The sequence below is a fragment of the Coptis chinensis genome, chromosome 1 (genome assembly GCF_015680905.1).
Source record: "Coptis chinensis isolate HL-2020 chromosome 1, ASM1568090v1, whole genome shotgun sequence".
NCBI lineage: Eukaryota > Viridiplantae > Streptophyta > Magnoliopsida > Ranunculales > Ranunculaceae > Coptis > Coptis chinensis.
This window is the reverse complement of record NC_141456.1, coordinates 68,507,064-68,525,111: the sequence shown is the minus strand read 5'-3', so window position 1 is coordinate 68,525,111 and position 18,048 is coordinate 68,507,064.

The following is an 18,048-nucleotide window of genomic DNA, read 5'->3' as shown; positions in this document are numbered from 1 at the left end:
CATCTCCCTAATTCTCAGGAATAGATCTTCATTGGCAATACTAGTAGACGTACTAGCAACACCAACATTGACACCAGTTTTGGAAAAAGGCTCTCCATGCTGAACCCATAATGTGTAAGATGTGTTGATACCCTTACAAATCAAATGATCAAAAATACCTTTGGCTGTTCTCTTCTCTAAGTTCAAACATTTCATACAAGGACAACAATACTAGTCAATGGCTTTCCCTAAACTATCTTGTATGAATTTGATGAATGATCTAGCACCTTCGATGTATACCTTTGACAATGTCGGTTCATTCATCCATGCTTTGTTTGGCATTGTGAAGTTTGTAATTTTATGTTGAGTAAATAAAAAAGTATTGATGTGAGGTTCACCATAAATTGTTTCGAACTTGGATGAAAGGGAGTCTTGAAGGAGAAAAGGTAGGTTTCTTAACTTTAGGACTTGTTTTGCTAACTCTAGTTGAAGAACATTAGAAAAGACAAGTTAATTGAAAGATTGCTTGAAAGCACAAACATGGAAAGAAATAATTTGATTGAATGAAAAACAAACTTGAAAGAAATAACTTGATTGAATGAAGAACAAAAACTTGAAGAAATAACTAGATTGAAAATGAAGAACAAAAAGTAAATGACTTGAATGTAAAATGACTTGAAAATAAAATCCTACATGACACTAGAATGTCCTGAGTAACAATGGGGATGTTTTTATGGGAGACCAGGAGTGAAATAACCTAAGTTGTTTTTCTGATTCAGTGCCTTGAGTTATTACCAAGAAAAGAAAAAATACCATTTCATTCAGTTTTCTTATCCTTGGACTTCATAGATTTTTTTCCACTAGTGGTAAAATCCTCCATTGTCAACAGTGCGAGTTCACTAGTGTGATCAAAACCTATGCTTTTTCTGCTTCTCCTTCTGGCTTCACCATTAGACAATCTTACGACATTAATTCCCTCCTCTTCCATCAGTGAGTAACGGAATGGGTGTTGTACAAACTGGTTCCGTTCCACCACAAAATACCAATGGAGAGAATAATACAACCAATCAATCGAGGAGAAACTGGAGTACACTCTTCTAGTCAGGTATAAGTGCTTCATTTGATGTTGATCTTCAGCAGGTTGACCTTCAATTTGTTGATGGGGTTGCTCAAGTTCCGATGGATTTACTTCACAAAGGGTTCAACGAATGGAGAGACTACGTAGTAGGATTCTTCTTAGAGCAACGTCTCCCATACAAAGTGGTCAAAGATTTCTTAAGGAAGAAGTGCCAAACTAAAGGAGAATTTGAAATGGTGTCTGATGCTAATTTATACTATTTCAAATTCCAAAATAAAGAAGATAGAAGAGTGGTGTTGGAAGTTGGACCAATTTTTATAGTTAGTAGATGTTTTGTAGTTATGGAATGGTCACCGAAATTGAAAAAAAAAAAAAAAACTGTTAAAGCTATCCCTATCTGGGTTAAGTTACATGAGGTTCCAAAAGATTTATGGATTGGGGAGGGATTGAGTTTTTTGTCAAGTAGAATCGGGAAACCACAAAGAATGGATGGTTTAACAACATCGAAAAAGAGGCTACTGTATGCAAGAGTTTGTGTTAGTTGAGATAAGTGCTGAGTTACCTAAATCTTTTGAAATCAATATGGGTGGTGATGATGTTAGAAGAATAGTAGTGGAATATGGCTGGGTTCCCAAATTTTGTAGTAACTGCAAAAAATTTGGGCACAAAACTATAAACTGCTTGAGACAGGATGGGTTGGATGGTAGTAAAAATAACAGAACGACTGAAGCGACTGTTGATAACACTGTACCTGAAAGTAGTTGTCTGAGAACTGAGAACGGAGAAGTAGTACCACCATCTGACCATATTCATTCGGATACGGTTGGTGTATCAGAGCATAGTAATAAGCAAGTGATGGTGAATGGGGCTAGATTGCAGTGTAACCTAGTAGAAAATGGTTTGGGGGCTAGAATATAAATAGTCATCACACATGAAGATAGAACTACAGGTGAATTTACACCGACTGCACAAGAACTGTGTAATATTCTAATGCCTCTTCTAGTTACTATGGAGCAGGAGTCGACCATAATCCCTTATATTAAAGCTATGCCAGCTATTGCTAGTTCAACTGGACCAGTAATGCAATATAATGAAGACTACAATGCCTTTAGTGTCCTTGCAGAGGAAGAGAAAGAGGGAGATGCTTCAGATGAAGAAATCGTAGAGGAGGAACAGAATATTTTCGGGATAGGAATACAATTCCACTGGAATCAGCACAGAGTATCACTCCAACTTTGCAAAAACATAAAGGCCCTACCCTGAGATCGCACAAACAGCAACAAAATGACAACACAAGTAAGAGTATTGGGAAGAAGAGTAAGGGTCGTCCTAAGGGTTCAAGAAACAAAAGACACAGTTAATAATGATAACTCCTTTAAGTATATGAAATGTGAGAGGCACTAACGACATTCAAAGGGCTAGAGAAATAAATAAGATTCAAATAGAGAAGAAACTTTGTTTTTTTGGACTTTTGGATACAAAAGTTAGAATGCACAAATATGATGAAATAAGAAATATATGCTCCCCTGCTTAACAACATCTCCATAACTACAACAAGAGTCCCGTTGGGCGTATTTGGGCCTGCTGGGATCCTTTCCTCATGAGTGTCCATAAAATATCAGAATCAGCACAATTTATTCATTGTAAGGTGCTCTACCTCCCGGAGAACAAGAGTTTTTTTTTTGACAGTGGTGTATGCAAGTAACTCTAGTTCTGAGAGGCTACAGTTATGGCTAGATAACAGGCTCATTTATAACTCTATCACTGGCCCATGGTGTGTAGCAGGGGATTTCAACAACATTTTGTTTGCAAACGAAAGAGTTGGAGGAGAGCCTATGCACCCTAGGGAAGCTCTAGACTTTAACTTGTGTTTACAAGGGGCAGGTCTCTCTGATCTCAATTACAATGGGTTCTTTTTTACATGGTCAAACAAATCCATTGGTAGAGCTAATATGATGTCTAAAATTGATAGATGCCTTGTTAACAATTTATGGCATTCAAGTTTTCCATATACTAATGCTGAATTGTTGCCGAAGGAGTCTCGGATCACTCTCCATGTTACTAAAGTGGATCGACTACAACAGTTTTACAAAGCCATTCAGGTTATGCAATTTTTGGGCCATCCAAGAAGAATTCCTTGTTATGCTAGAGGATGTCTGGAACACTACCATCTATTCCAATCCTATGTGTGTGTTGATTCAAAAGCTCAAACTACTTAAGGAAAGAGTCAGGCCTTGGGCAAAGCTGCACTTTTCTAATCTACATGGAAGAGTAATCAATGCCAAGAAGGAGTTCCAGAATATTCAAATACTTCTACAACATAACCCAAATGATGCGATGATTAGTGAATAGGAAAGAGTGGCCTTGAAGAAGTACAAAGACCTTGCTTTAGCAGAAGATATTAATTTGTTGCAAAAAAGTGATTGTCTCTGGATGAAATATGGGGATAGAGCTACCATTTAATTCTTTAATTCTCTTAAAGAAAAGAAGGCTAGGCACAAGATCTGGTCTCTCTCCTCTGACCACGGTACTGTCTCTGGTCAACATGAAGTGGCTGGCCTCATGGTTGAGTACTATAAAGCACTGCTAGGTTCTACTGTCGTAGCTGTCAGTGAGGAGAACTTCTTTATGCAATTTCAAGTTAAAGATGTTGTCCCTCCTTCTCTACAACACCAACTTGAAGGAAACCCAACTGGTATGGAAATCAAACAAGCCCTTTTTGAAATGTTGGATAACAAAGTGCCAGGTCCTAATGGTTTTAATCCATTTTTCTTTAAGTATTTTTGGAATGTGGTGGGCCCAAACTGTACAAGAGTTGTCTAGAATGTCTTCATAACTAACAAGATTCCCTGAGGAGTTAATGCCACCTTTCTCTGTCTCATTCCCAAAGTGAGCAACCTATCTAAAGTGGAGGATTTCAGACCTATTTCACTTTGTAAACTGTTTACAAGTATGTCTTTGCAGTGCTCACCAATAGATTAAAAATCTTTATAGATTCCCTCAGCTTCTCCAATCAGTCGACATTTATCCCTGGTCGATCTATCCAGGATAATATTCTACTCTCACATGAACTCCTCAGAGGCTATGATCGAAAGAGAGGGGTTCCTAGATGCTCTGTCAAGCTTGACATTCGCAAGGCCTATGATACGGTAAGTTGGGACACTGTCTCACTCATGCTAAAAAGATTTCAGCTCCCACCTAAATTCATGTCATGGATATATATGTGCATATCTTCACCTTCATACTAAGTTCTCGTGAATGGTGTACCTGAGGGTTATTTCTTTGGGGCTCGAGGACTTAGACAGGGAGATCCCATCTCCCCGTACATCTTTGTCATGGTGATGGAGATCTTGTGTTGTATAATCAAAGAAAAAATCAGTTCTAAGCAGATGAAGTACCACTCAAAATGCAAGAAAACACAAGTTACTCACCTTGCTTTTGCAGATGATGTACTTATTTTTTGCAAAGGGGAAGTGCAATCAATTTATGCTCTCAAAGATTGTCTCAAGGAGTTTGGGGAAACTACTGGGCTTCATATTAATTCTCACAAGACAACCACCATGATTGGTTCTTTGAGTCCGCAGGCTGGACTAGATTTGGCAAATATCTTGAACATTGATTTGATGAAGCCTCCTATTCGTTATCTGGGTCTACCTCTATTCTCTGCTTGCTTAGGCATTAGAGAATGTCAACCCCTCTTAGGCATTAGAGAATGTCAACCCCTTCTTTCTCAGAGAGTCATTACAATTGATTTCATCCGTTGTTGATTATATTTAGCTAGGTTCTTTATCTCATGCAAGTAAAAGATTTCAATTGATTTTTTGGTAAAGTTTACACCAATTCCATATTTACTATAGACTCATAGAACCTTTATTCTACCTATAAGACTTGGTTGGAACAAGTTGAAAAGATTTGTGCTAATTTTTCTTTGGAAAAGATTTGGTAATTTTCTTTGATTTGAAAAAGATGCCTCTATCAAGCAAGTATACATACCATTTGCAAATCAAAAGTGGAAGGAGGGTTGGGTATTATGAATATGAAGGTTTGGAATAAAAGTGCTTATTGCATACTTGTTTTCAAGGTCGCTGCAAAAGAAGAGAGTGTTTGGGTTGACTAGATATGGAAGAATCACATCAAGAAAAAAAATTTCTGGACTATGAATATTCCTTCTGACTGTGCATGGTCTTGGAGGAGCATACTCAAAAGCAGAATTGATGCAAAAGAGCACATCTTGTACTATATTACCAATGGTGAAAATGCTCTCATATGGCATGATTTGTGGTGTCAGCACAGTCCTTTGCTTCTCCACTCACAGGTGGTTATTGAGCTCCTCTTTCCCCTAGATGCAACTATGAACCAACTCATACAAGATGGAACATAGAGTTCTGTGATCCATAACCTACAGTGTGTAGAACTAGAAGAAGACATCCTCAATACTACCATTAATGGTCACCTCCCATCTGACAGAGTGATATAGAAACCACATCACAACGGTCAATATACCTCTAATAGTGTTTACATGGCACTACATAGACAAGGATAAAGGGTGAGATGGCAGTGATTTATGTGGGGAAAATTGGTTATTCCACACCATTCGTTCACTTGTTAGCAACTGTTTTCCAAAAGTTTGTCAACCCAGGATAGACTGATCTATAAAAAGATTCTTAATCACTCGTCTTGCTGTCTATGTAGCCAAAGCTGATAGTATTCCAATAATTTGTTCTTTGAATACCCTTTTCTCTATAGCCATCATAACAGGTATTAAAAGCTTGTTAGGGATTGTAACAGATACAAGAAGCTCAAATAGGGAATGGTCCTCCATTTTGCAAATCTTTAAAGGAAGGAAAAATGTTGGGGATATTTATAAGGTGTACATATGCGCTGCAGTGAATCACATTTGGAAGGAAAGGAACGCACGAAGATTTTCAAATAGATTTTTGCCAGCTACAGTCATCCTTGCTAGAGTCATAAGGCAACTGAAGCCTTGTATCCAATTTCAGGTACCATCCTTGATTGATACTGCTGAGTCATGGTCATTGTGCCTTGCATTGGGTATCCAAGTTTCTTTCAAACCTCGAGTAACAAAAGGGTGCAATTGGAATCCCCCACCTACACCAAGAGAAAAATTGAACATTGCACTGATAGAAGCTTGAAAGGTTCAGATACAGGTCATGGAGGGGGGGAGGGTGATATGAGATGGCAATGGGAAGGTTCTGCTAGTGTTCACTCGGTCAGGTGGTAAACAGTCAGTGCTCTTCCAATAGTTGAAGGCAATAGAGATTGGCTTGAGTGCATGCATGAATATGGACATTCAGATAGTGGAAGTGGATATAGATTTTATGTTTGCGGTACACGTTATAACAAAAAGTGTTGTTCCCCCCTTGGTATTGTATGAACCTAGTGACTCATATCCAGCAACTTAGCACACTTTTTGCCTTTTGTTTCTTCAATCATGTATACAGGAAATCCAATAAACCAGCCGATTATTTGGCTGGTTTGGGGTTAGGCCCGATTGACTTTTTATCCTTTGAAGGTCCTCCCATAGATAGGCTACTATGTATGTTAGTAGAAGAGGATGCTAATGGAACTATGTATGCTAGGTTTTCTTGATTAATATAGGTGGGGGTCTGCCTAACCCTAACTTATTCCTAAAAAAAAAAGTCTAGGTGCATTCTCTCATCCTACTTTTGAGTTTTTATACCCGTACTTTTGCAAAAGATTGATTTGCCTTCTCCCTTTACATTTGAGACACCTCACCAAGTTTTATTTATTCTTTTGCTTTTTGATTTCTTCTTGATCAAGATAGGTTTTATAGAAAGCCTTCTTTTGTGTCAAGGATATCTATCTCTGGTCTTCTAAGTTAAAGACTTGACTTTCAACTCTCTGGTTTGGAGTCCTTGACCTTTGACTTTGACTTTGACTTTTTCAGTACTTTTTTATAGCAGCTTCGAGTCTTCATAATAAGCATAAATAAGGCTTTTTTTATCCTAAGACGCAGCTTTTATGATAAGTGGTTTGAATTGGTCTGTAATCTGAAAAAGGCAATAAAACTTATGAGTTGCCTTTTCATTATGCGTAAGAAGGGCTGTAATGCAGTAATGTAAGGGTAATAAAATACATATTTGGGAGTTGATCACATTGTCACATACATCTTCAACAAACACATAACCATTACAAATTCACTAGATTGGAATGTATTTTGGGTAAATGTATCTTGGGTAAATCAAATGCTAGTTTACCTTTATAATGACCAATGTTATTTCCCTTGGTACTACTCTGGCCAATTGGAGTAAAGGTTGGGAATCTAAAACAGTAAGAGCTAGACCAAGTCCAAATATGATATGGACTTCGAATATGAAAGAAAATGAGAAGGAAATTTAATTATTATAAACTATAGGATTGAAAATCATTTAATTGAGGAACATGATTCGCACAACCTGATAGACAATTTTCACAAAGAAATTGAAATAGTTAAACTACGATTTAGTTCATTGTGTTTGCAACAAAATTTTAGTATAAATTGGAGTTTTAAATAAAAATCACACCATTATTTACCAATATGATCACAAAAACACAAGCTTGCCTACATACTACTTAATTATTCTGAACAAAAGAAAGTGATGCAAGTAGGCAAGTGTCCTTCCTTCCTAAGCATTTAAATGATACGATTATAAGACATTCAACAACAATAAATAATAATAATAATAATAATAAGATATCAAGAAGCTAGACATCTACTAACATTCCTAACTTAATAATCAAATGGACAAAAATAAGTCGGGGTGTGAACTTTTAATTCAAAACTCAAATATTCAAGCAAACAAAAATAACATTTGGCATAACAGAGAAACCACGAATCAATGATTCAATTCAAACAACAAAACATTTAACCACCAAAAAATTTATCTTAGAGATATCGGGCGATAGAAGGACACTAAAAAACGACTTAGGAACTGGAACTGATACTTTAATTACTTTGTTTCTGGCTTCTTTATTGCACTTTAATACCAATAATACGATTCCATTTTGTTATGAACCTGTAATTACCAACTCCAAACACAACTTAAAGCTTTAACACTCATCTGTTGATATATAGTTTATTTCTCAAAGTAAATAAATATTGCCAAACAAGAACAAATGTGTAAAGATACCAAGAAGTGGTAATCCAACATAAACAACTTTGCAAAAACAGAAAATGCAAGCCCTACAATTAAAAAAAATACAATTTTCATATATAAAGCATCAAAAGTAGCAAAAATTGAAATGAATAATTGGGTTTTAACAAAGACCAAAAGACGTAAGAGCTAGGTACAGGTATGCAAATCCCACAACTACTTACATGCACTATATTTCAACTTGAAAGAAGTATAGCGTTGTTAAAGTCTCAAAATTTAGTACTTGAAATCAACTTTGCCATAACTCTTTCATTTTGAATGAGCAAAACACACAAATTAAACTAAGAGTTCCAAAACAACATAAATAACATGAAGTTTTAACATTTTACTTCCAAGACCATGTGAATTCCATGAGAGAGAGAGAGAGAGAGAGAGAGAGAGAGAGAGGGGATTTGTTGATGGCGATAACTAGAGAAAAAATTGAAGTTGTGCAAGACGGCGATTGTTGATGTCTTCGGTCGGCTAAAATTATCGTCAAATAGAGAGAGATAGGGAAAGATAAAGAGAGAGATGAGGTGGGAAAATGGACTGATTGGGGGGGGGGGGAATGATTCACGCTCACAAATTCGATTTTTTGGGGAAAAATAGTTGACAGGTATAGTCCGATGATTTAGTTTTCCACAGTCATGGACCGTCAATTATCGAAAAGCCCGTCATATTTTTTTTTGACAGTTAGTAACCATCAAAAATTGCTCGGCCTTACAGTAAAAAATGTTTTGTTTCGACATAGTGTTGCCCGTGTTTTTGTTTTGTAGAAAATCACATAACTATTGTTGTATAGAGAATCTTCTATTATGAAAATGGGGAAAAACAACTATTTTGAAAAAGAAATGTAAAATAAAGAAAAAGAAATTTGTATACCCACTCCACATGTTCACACTTACTTAAACAACGAGTAAAAAATGTTTTACAAAGAATATGTGAGATATACGTGGACTAAGGCTCTGACACTTATAACCACACACTCCAAATGGAGGGCCCGGTTACGTTAAAAATGTACTCTTCTGGAATGCATAGAGAAAACATAAAATAAATCTTTTATAATCAGATATTGAAAACTATATGTGAAGTCATTTTAAGTCAGATTCTCCAAGACTATGCATAATATGGATGATATGCTGTTAGCTATAAACTAATAGTCTAAATAATTGGAGATCTTTATAGAAAAACATATGAAAGCATAAACCCCCGAACAGAATGAAATGATGTAGTTGGAGTGTAAGATGCAGAATGATAAGATGATGCTTGTTTAACCCATCATGGAACTTATGTAATACCTATCATGTTTGAATTGTCCAAAAGAGTGAGAGGTTGGTGGTAGATGTCTTTTATGATGCTCAAATGATGGGGAATAGGACATACCAGGTTTCTCAACTACTGAAATGATGGACTCTTGCGTTTGTATATTGGCCAAAGTCTCTTTACTATGAAGGTTTAAGAAATTATGAAGGATCTTAAGGTAATTGGTTTAACTGTGAATTTGAGGTTTCTTGAAATGGTTTCATGGTGCAGTCCTCAGAAATTGGTGGATTTTTTATGAATGGAGGTTAGATTTCAAGAGGTGTTAAATTGGGATGGTGATGGTTGGGTGGTGGTTTTTCACATGATCTCAAGGACTCAGAGAATTCTTCATCTAGTTTTGGCGTTTCCACAAGATTGTGATTCATATCTATAATAGTAAGGATGTCACAAATTTATTCCATTGATAAGTCTTTAACAACCAAACTAAATTAAAATCCACTTTCCACCATAGATTTTATTCCCTATTTTTCAAGCACTTCATTTTCTTTGTCCTCTCTGCCTAGATCTTCATAAATTTTCTCCATGTCATTAGCCAAGTTTGTCAAGTCAATCTCCAACACATGTTCTTAAGTTTCTTTTGTCGGAGTTTTCTCAATTATGGGTGATGATGCATTAAGGCATGTGAGAGAAACTATAACTTCAAGCATATAGTCATTGTCATAATAGTTGGAATTCTCTCGATAGTCAGGTGGAGTTTGATGGGGATTTGGTTAGTCATGAATATCAGGATGGGTTTTAACAATTGGCTTTGTTATAATAACACCTTGTTTCTCTTTTCAGTTGGGTTCTAGACTTGTGGGAAGAATATTAGGCTCAGATGTGGCATCATTTGAATCGGATTAGAGAAAACATAAGGTAGTTACTATTTGCTGAGTTAGTATTGTTTGCTTAGCTATTTCCTGATAAAGTTGGTTTGTGATAGATGGTGGAGTGGGATATGAATTTGATATGGATGGTGATATGAATGGTAATGCACTTTGGCTGAAACTGCACTCTGACTGACCATATGGATACATGAATGGTGGTTGACTATTTGTGGTAAAGTTTCATGAATTATCGGTATGACTAGAAAACTCTTGAGTGTATTGGGTACTAGGGAAATTTGAAAATTGAGGTTCGTAATCGTAAGAATTTCCTATAGTAGACTCGAATTCGGTATATGATGGACAATGAGATAACCAGTGATAAGGACTAAAGAAAAAAGAACAAGGTTCTGGGTTTGCATTGTAAATCCATGACGGTTGTGATGCATATTGATAAGACATGGATGCTCAAACAAGTATGATGCACAAGCAGCAAAAATTCATTTTTTTTTAATTTGGAGTTTTGAAATTGTTTGCTTGGTCTATAGATTACTATGCCCTATTCAAACAAACAATTGGCCGCGAAACTAGGATGGATCTACTACACGGCTCAAAAGAGTAAGCAATCACTTCATCAAGTGGTGTGCTACCAAGAATCTCACTCACGACGAATCTCGGGGAAGGGAGTGAGGAAGGTAGTTGGTCCACCGGAATCTGGTAACTGATTACTCTAAATCCTCGTGGCTATATTTTTGTCCTTTTTTGAGGAGGAGCGTGACTACTTTTGGCTCTGTTTGTTTGATTTTAATTTGTTTGTTTGGTCGGGCCTCAAGTAACAAGCAATGTCTGGTTTATCGACATTGGATAATGACCTCCCAATGGTTGTTATGTGGCTTGGGTTCAGCCTTATGCATGAATTGAAATTACCGTGCGAAAAATTAAACTCAAACAATCATATAAGCATGCTTGTAACACTCAAGGTATCCTCTTACATGGGCTTCGAGGATGTTTAGAGTTTACCTCTCAAGCCGTGCTTACATGCTACTTAAGGTGAAGGCGACGTTGGTTGGTTCGTGATCTAAGAATTAGGCCTAACCGTTCGATCGTCCCCTATTTTAGGTTACAAAAAAGCTTACTTAAAAAACCCACAGTCTAGGTTTTTAATAATTATACAACTTTGCCTTCAATGGCCCAAAACATAAAAGTAAAACTAATACTAATACTAATACTTAATAGATTAGTAGAGCTAATCGAAATTAAAGTGTTGATTGCCAAGTTGATTCAAAGTGCGCGAGTGTATAATTCACTACTCACCTCGCACACTTGAACTTCCCAAGGCAATGAAAACTCTAATTCTTGGTAAGTTTCCCAACTTCAACCAAGTGATCAACTCGTTCTAATCTAACATAACTACCATAAACTATTTTTTTTTTTATTTTTGTTTTTTTTAAATTAAAATTTTTGTTTTATATTCATCACAACAAAATCCACTGATTTATACTACTCTATTAGAAAATCCGGCTCTGAAGGTGAAACCACAAGATAAATTGCATCAAAGTATGAAAAAATCGAAAAAAGTTACTGGTGACTAGGAGGTTGCGCGATGGTGGTCGGGCGATCACCCTTCCGATTCTGGCAAAGTTTCATCGGCTTCTGTCAATAGCTCCAACTCCTCTCTAGTAGTTCAACTCTGTGCCTGGATTTGAAATAAAATAGATCAGTATTGAAAAATAAATGAAATAAAATGACGATAAAAATGAAAAATAAGAAATGGAGGGGACAAAATGATGCTTCCCTCCTCAGAGCTCAACCAAGAATCATTTTCTTCTAATCAATGATGGTGGCGCCATTTGAAGTTGAGTATATTGGTGTGTATTCAAAGATTAGTTTGATGAGGTTCACTATGGATTTTTAGAGATGGATTGATGGTAGTTTATGAAGAGGGGAAGGTAGTATCCTTAAAGTTCATGACTTGTTTTTGAATGAACCAACATTGTATTAAACTTGACTAAACTTTGAATGAAAAACTTGGATTGATGAATTAAACATGAAATGAAAATTGAAAGACAAGCTTGAAAGTAAACTTGTATTGAAAAACAAACTTGATTGAAGATTGAAACATAAACTTGAAATGAAAAGTTGAATTGAAGAGCAAAAAGTAAAAGAACAAAACTTGAATGTAAATGAGTTGAAAAATAAATTCTATTATACTCCTACATGACACTAGAGAAAGTCTAGGTGCCTTCTCTCCTTTTACTTTTTGGCATTTATATTACACCTTTTGCAAAAGACTGATTTGCCATTTCCCTCTATAATCAAGATGCCTTACTATGTTGCTTTATGCTTTTTGTTTTTGTTTTGCTTTTGCTTTTTCATATCTTCTTGAGCAAGTTAGGTTTTTAGCAAGTCTTCTTTTGTAGCAAGGCCATCCATCTCTAGTCTTTTGAGTTAAGGACGTGGCTTTCAGTTCTCTGGTTTTGAGTTCTTTGACCTTTGACTTTGACTTTGACTTGACTTTTTCAGCACTTTTTTATAGCAGCTTGAGTCTTCATAATTAGCGTTAATAAGGCTCCTTTTGGTGCTAAAATGTAGCTTTTATGATATGTGGTCTGAAATGCTTTGTAACTTGAAAAAGTCAATAAAAGCTATGAGTTGTCTTTCCATTATGCGCAAGAAGGGATGTAATGTAGAAATGTAAAAGTAATAAAATGCACATTTGGGAGCTGATCATGGACCCTGACCGTGGTCTTGCTCAGGGGGAAAGGTTCAATGCACTCACTAATGATGAGCCACTACCATCGTCTCCCCTAGCGTAACCAATCCTTTAGGAGTAATCCACTGTCCCTGATAATGTGCTATCCACACCAATATTTTTAGATGCGGTACCACCTGCAGCAAAATAAATGCAAGTATACTCTAGACGCCCCAGAAAAGTCACCACGAAGCCACCTTGTCACATCTCTAAGGAACCAAGTCATTCCATAGGTAATTCCTCTCTCCCTACCACTTATGATTTGGATGTTCATGTTGCTCAACGAGAAGGAGAACATAGTAAACATCCTATTGATTGTTTTGTCTCATATCGTGTTTTATCTGTGTCTTATCATTCATGTGTAGCTAAACTCTCATTCATATCCATTCCTAAAAATGTAAAAGAAGCTTTATCCATTCCTCATTGGAAAGTAGCGATGGACGAAGAGATACGTGCATTGAAAAAGAATGGTACTTGGGAATTTATGTCATTACTACAAGGAAAGAAGTCTATTGGGTGCAAACGGGTGCTCAGAGTCAAATATAAACCAGGTGGTATAGTGGAAAAGTATAAGGCTCGCATATTCGCTAAAGGTTATGCCCAGACTTAGCATAGATTACTTGGAAACATTTGAACTAGTGGCAATGATGAACTCTATCTGTGTTTTGCTCTCTCTTGCAGTAAACTACTCTTGGCCACTTCATCAAATGGATGTTAAGAATGCTTTCTTACATGGCAAGTTGCAGGAAGGAGTGTACATGGACCTTCCACCTGGTATCACTTTTTCTAATGTTGTAGGAAAAGTTTGCCGATTAAAGAAGTCAATGTCATGCTTGGAGTTGGATATCGCCAGTGTCAAGCTGATCACACTTCTTTGTTAAACGAATTGACATGAACATTACTGCGCTAATTGTTTATGTTGATGATATAGTTATTATTGGCAACTGCCTTACTGAGATACGCAAGTTAAAACACTACTAAAAAAATGACTTGTGATGACGGCTTTTAGCTGTCATTAAACAGGTTTAATGACATTTTTTCGTTTAAAAAACAACCATCATTATATAGCCCATCATAAAAGTTAACAAAAAATGTCATAAAGTTGATTACGGTTATGGAGAAGCTGACATCAAAGCTCGAACTTAATATGACAAAAATTCATTTATAAACATCATAACTGGATCCTTTTGCATGACATATTTTACTTAACAGTCATAGTTTATTAGAAAAAGTGTCAAGAACTAAACTTTCATTTATGACTGTTTTTATTTAAGCATCACCCTGAGAAACAAAAGCATCAAGAAATTAACACTAAAAATTGTCAAGAATTGGTATGCCCCACGACAGTTCTTTGGAAGCCGTCATAATTTTATTTTTTTCCCCTGTAAATCTGAAAATTCCTATAAACCAATACATTCCGACACCACCAATACATTCATATACTTGACAGCTGGAGTCCATTACGGAAATAGGAATCATACTTTTATTTCCAACATAAATCATTCCAAGAACTTGTTTATATTACATGATTTATTCACAGAGAAAAAAATTAAAAAACTCGGGCACTTGATTCAAAATCAAGTCTCATAATCCAACAACAATGCAATTTACATAACCCATCCAACAAATTGCTAATCAACTGATCCATCTCAAACAAACTTAATTGAGCTTTATCTCACTTATAACCTAAAAAACAATATGAAGAAGAATGTGTTAGTTTGTTTAATAAGTAAACTAAAAATATAATCATATAACGACTTCTACACAGTATTAAAAAATAAACAAACAATGTGTTAGCACACTAAGTCAATAACTACTAAACCAAAGAGATACAATCAACTATGACAGAGAATCATATTGGCTAAGCCCCAAATAACATACACCACTATAGGATATATCTAAACTGTATACATATCTACCACAAGTACACAAATAACTCTTTAGCTAATAGGCAAAGGAAAGAACATAAGAAATCATACCTAAATTCGAAATGTATGGTGGAAAATCTTCAGACTAAAGCTTCATATACAACCCCCAAAAACCTATCAAACATAAAAGATATATAAATGGTGCACATACCTATGCCGAGATAAATTTATCAATGTACTCGATAAACTCCAAACAAATTTCAATAAAGTCTGCGCTTGTATATGTCCTAGTGTTAGCCAACTCCATTAGCTACATAAGTCAACAAAGAAATTACAATCATTTATGTTCTTTTTATATACTTGCAATTAGTATGAGAAATAACAGTTCTTGGGATACCAATTGCAGCTGCAAGCTTTAATCCTTTAAGGGTAAATTGAAATTGAACATTTCTTCTTTGAAAAGAAGAACATATTATCTTGATAAAAAAGTATCATCCATACGCATCTTTAAAATCTAAAAAGTATAAATGGATTGTTTCTTCAATGCAATCATAGAAATTTCTAATATTCTTATACTGACTGTTGATCTGCCTTTACGTTAAGAGTCTGCCACTACAGGCCTTACATGCACTACATAAAATATTAGCGACTATATTTCTTTGTTAAGCGCTTAGATTAACAAAGGGCTACATCAATGGAACAGATAATCAGCTAACAAGCAATGAAAATTTTAATTAAGATAACTAGCTCAGTGATGTTCTTAAACTCGCATAAAATAGAGCTCAATGGTTATTGGTAATAGCAATGTTACAAATAGCTACAGACAGATACTCTCCCTTTTGTAAATTCAATGTGCAAGTGTAGGCACAACAATGTGTCAGCATTTTTTTGACAAAGATGATCATCCAAGCCTAATGAAGATGATAAGTTTACTTAAGCAAAACACGACTATTATCTTTTCCCCTCATAAATGAAAACAAAACGACTATATTTCTTTGTTAAGCTCTCAGATTAACAAAGAGCTACATCAATGGAACAAATAATCAGCTAACAAGCAATGAAGAATTTAATTAAGATAACTAGCTCAGTAATGTTCTCAAACTCGCATAAAATAGAGCTCAAAGGTTATTGGTAATGGCAATGTTACAAATAGCTACAGACAGATACTCTCCTTTTTGTAAATTCAATGTGTAAGTGTAGACACAACAATGTGTCAGCATTTTTCAGACAAAGATGATCATCTAAGCCTAACGAAGATGATAAGTTTACTTAAGCAAAATACGACTATTATCTTTTCCCCTCATCAATAAAAAGAAAACTATTATATTCAGAAAAGGAATTCAAACATCCTATACAGCAAGGGGTGTGAAATTTATACTCAATTACATCATTTATACATTAATCCAAAAGGAGATTAATAATTGAGTCGGTAAGGAAAGTGACGACTAACACATGGCAATTTAAGGAGAGAAATTAATTTAAATGACCTTTTGGATTGTTATGGACAGCTATGGCCAGAGTCACTAAGAGACCTTGAGAAAAACCTTTGGAGCCAGCAAAGGAGACTCCAACACCAGATCCCTCACCAAAAGAATTGAAGGTCATTATTCCAATAACAAGGATAACTTTATTTGCATCAGCACCCTTTATGTCCAACATGCTCACTTCCCCATATTGTTCAAGGAACTGTAAAAAGCCAGTAACAGTGGTTTCTTATCAGTCGGAAAAAACATATATGAAGACAAAATTATGAATTAAGGAGTGTAGGATCATGTGTATTCTCAAACATATTCAAAAGAATAGTGAAATAAGTTCTTCAATCGTAATTGTATGTTTGAAGAACACACCATCAAGATTATGCGTGATTGAGCGCCACCTGAGGAAAGAAATCCTTCTAATAGATTTTTACCTCGGAGAAAATTGTCTAATGTCTATAATGACACACAATTGGTTAGAAACTGTGGCTACCAATATATTAGGTGTGGAAACGTAAGTAATATGAAAACTCAAGGTTTAATATTTAATGATTCAGAAATAAGAAAGATATATATATTGTTAGGTAAAAGAAAGAATAATAAGAGATGATTACCTTCTTACAAAGCCAAATGAAAGCACCACCAGCTAGAATCCCAATGACAACCCAGTTGCCACTAACATGATCCTGACCTTCCTGCACAAGGTCAAAGCTAGTAGGCAGCATTACCCCAGCAGCCATTCCAGAATCATAAAGGCCGGAAAGATCGTTACAGAGAGAGGAAGATAGTAACCACTCAACCTTCCCTAATGGTAAAATTTAAACCCCACACCAGAATTGAACAAGGGGATATAAACCACCCCAGTTTACTATGAGGAGCAGACGAGGGTTTAACATGCTTCTTTCCCACTCTATTTTTCCCATCTTCTTCAAAACTACTTTCAACAATTCATTTAAATATTCCCGACTTTTCCGTCCCTTGTTTTGAAGCCCAGGAGCCTCCTCCTGTTTCTGCACAAGACTTTGTGTTTCTTTCATCCATAGAGATTTCTTTCTAATAAGACTATTGTCGAGAATGATTTGGTATGAACAATTCTACAGGAAACAAACTATATTCACGTACCTTGTGAAGAATACTGCTGCTGATGTCCAGTAGCCTTCCTCGGAGTTGCAACACCAATGGGCATTGGCCTACTAGCACAGAACTACCCATTCATTTCATCAATAGCTCGCGACTTTTCATTATCATCACCAAACCTAACAAACCCATAACCTTTTGAACGACCAGTGTTTGCATCAATAACAACTTTTGCCCCTTTTACAACAAAAGTTCAAATTTTTCATACAAGCTTCCCTTAGTTTACAAAAGTTCACATTTTTCACATTGACCTTCGGTAACACATCCACTGCAAGCAACATTTTTCTCACCAAATCACACTAACAATAGAGTCAAGTTTAATTAAAAACCTTAATAGAAAATAAGTTTTTAAAAAGAGAGAGAGAGATAGACTTTTGATGGTGTGGTGCTGAGGACTAAGGAGAGAGAGGGAGATTAGTGCGGCAGGAGGGGACTTAAAGAATAAAGATGGAGTGCGGCAAGATAAGTTTTTTTTTTGA